The sequence below is a fragment of the Rhipicephalus sanguineus genome, chromosome 7, assembly GCF_013339695.2.
Source record: "Rhipicephalus sanguineus isolate Rsan-2018 chromosome 7, BIME_Rsan_1.4, whole genome shotgun sequence".
Lineage (NCBI taxonomy): Eukaryota > Metazoa > Arthropoda > Arachnida > Ixodida > Ixodidae > Rhipicephalus > Rhipicephalus sanguineus.
The window spans coordinates 92,743,670-92,746,456 of NC_051182.1; positions in this window are offsets into that span (position 1 = coordinate 92,743,670).

Below are 2,787 nucleotides of genomic sequence, written 5' to 3' on the forward strand. Positions count from 1 at the left end.
ATATGAGCGCCAATTTTGAAAATAGGCATTCATAGGCACTTGTATAGATTTAAGCACAAGCGCCAAAATAGGCATTTATAGGCACTATAAAAACACTTTAAAAGGCCTTCTTAACCTCTAATTCATACTCATAAATCAAAGTGGCGCGATAGGGACGCAAGACAAAAAATCGGCATTTGCCTAAAATACGGTCTCTACTCATCATCATCCGAGGGGCTCCTATGCTTACCGCGGTCTCATCGCACTGTGGTTGTCTTCCTTGCATTCGTGAGTCGCAGCGAAAATCTGCTGCGTGTGTTTAGTTATTTCTCGCCTCCGGCTACTGGCGACAGCGAAGTCACACATCATGGCTGCGGTCCTGCGAATAACCCCGTTTTCATTTCCACGATTTTATTTGTCGACTGATGATACTCACTGAGTGTGCCTACGTGGGTAGTCGCGAAGGCTGAGATTGAATGGTGCCAACATTGTCGGCGATGTGCGAGCGCTTTCGTTAGGGTTCGCAATGTTACTCTTGCCTTTTATTTTTGTGGTGTGTAAATTTACTGCAAATAGACATTCTTTATTTACCAGTGTATATAGCACTGTTTAAAAAATAGTGGCCGCTACAGTGGAAATCAATTGGTGCGTACTTTTGCTTACTTCGATCACCAATATAGGTCGAGCATCTTTGGTCACGAATATAGGTCGATAACTGATCATGGGTAACCTTTGCGAGGAGAAAAAGGCCGACGAAATACCGTATACTCTCGCATTAAGCGATGATCAAGACTTGGTTCACTGCGCGGCCTTGCTATCGCCACACAGCCTTGCCAGAAAATATGAATGCAAATAGTCTTCTTGGGCGTGTCCGTAGTTTTTCGAAAACCAAACATCCAGAAAAGATGCGGTCGAATACCCGTGGCCTCTACGCTTGGTTCTTCCAATGCGTCGTTCAGCAACGGCGCGCTGCCAGAGCGAATCGCGGAGGCCACGGAATGCCAATCGTTGACAGATGATTGTATAGATTGCGAGCAAGCCCCCACAAAGCCTATGGCAAAGCGAGCCCGTTGACGTGCTGCGAGTGCGAAGTTCTGGACTAAGTGTGGCCAATTATATCAGCTCCAGCCCTAAAACAGTGGAGTTGTCGTCGGGCTCGACCTCACGACAGACGAGTGTGCGGGTCGTATTTCCCACTCCGGTTCACAGATATACCCAAAGATGGCGTAGCTACCTTAGTCACCGTAGAGTCACTGGAAAAAGAAAAGTACCGGCACCGCTCGGCGCGCCGCCATATTTGGTCCAGCGCGGCCGCAGCTGCGGCGATGCAGTGTTCAGTTTACGTGGAATAACGCGCTTTTGAAGCCCCGAATTAAGCATACCGTTGTTCACTAAATGATTACGCAAGAAACAGTGGCGGATTTCACTTCCTACGCACGCAAGCACGTGTACTGACGCGATGAAAGAAATGCGAACCGCGTGGCACTAACGTGTTCCACTGTAGGCATTTATGCTTAACTCTTTCCCTACGAAAATTTTTGGCCCAAAAGGGATTAAAAAATGCCGATTTTTCTTATTTACGTATTCGATTCTACGTGTCCTGAGACAACCAAAAAGGTTATTCAAATGCGTTTTAGCCGTGGTATACACGCAAAATATTTTTTGAAACTAAAAATGTTTAAAAAAATGTGGTCCATCAATTTTGCGCGCGCAGGTATGGAATGAGAGCACAGTCACTATAAAGCCTCTGCTCATGCCGAGCGTCGGAAAGAGTGAGAAATGGCGATTAAACACGGCAGCCACGGCCGGTATACTGTACCTGCTCCTAGGTCCACTTCATAATTTTTGGAGTTGGGTTGTGAAGTGTGAACGAAAATTAGCGCTATTGCCATTATCGGCATGCTGTTCGCTGCTGGCAGCATTTTGTTCGTGTTTAATAAATATGAAAACTTCAGTAGGAGAGAAAGGTCGCGTCTGTCTTGAGTATGCGACGCCCAAAGATGAAGCTGAACGATAGATTATTGTGTTGACTAATCATTTTACAGTTTAATGAACGTGTTTCGGTGTGGCGTAGAGGTAAAGTACTGAACTCTTGTGCCGAAGGTGGCATGCTCGAATCATAGCGACCGGAGGTTTTTTTATCTTTCTCGCACGGGTGTCTTTTTTTTGTGCTCATGCTTTATACATCGCCTTCTATACTCATATTTATGCGTTGCAGGTAGGCACAATGGTTCTGACACTGTAGAGATGTTTTTCGTTTCATTATTGTCCAGCATGCATCAAACGCCAGCATCGTTCCGCATACATCACATGCCACCATATGCAGCAACATAATCCAGCATATTGATGGACGGCAGCATCCACCATTACATAAGGAGAACATATTTTCACTTGCCAACAGCATTACTCCGTAGAAGCGCCACTAAAAGACAGCGCACACAGGAATGACGCGAAGTTACAATCATATTTTACAAATATGCGAACAAGAACTATACTAAGAGAACACTCGAAAGTTAACACAAGGTGCTATGTTGCAGTAAGAGTTCTGCACTATGTGTTGTACACGAAATGTGGTAATGCCAAGCACTTCCCAAAGAAGTGCTTGGTATTACCACATACAGGTTCCGCTCTTTTCTATTGTAAGTGCCTTCCTGTGCAGAGAGTGAACTTTATATCACCTCGCTAACTCAACTGATATGAGTTCTGCTGTGCACAAAAAAGTGGTTAAGCATAAACCAAATATACAACGCCACTTCTGCGCCTGCGAAGTCCTCGTAAACAGCGGCGCTTGCAAGCAAGCGCAACCAC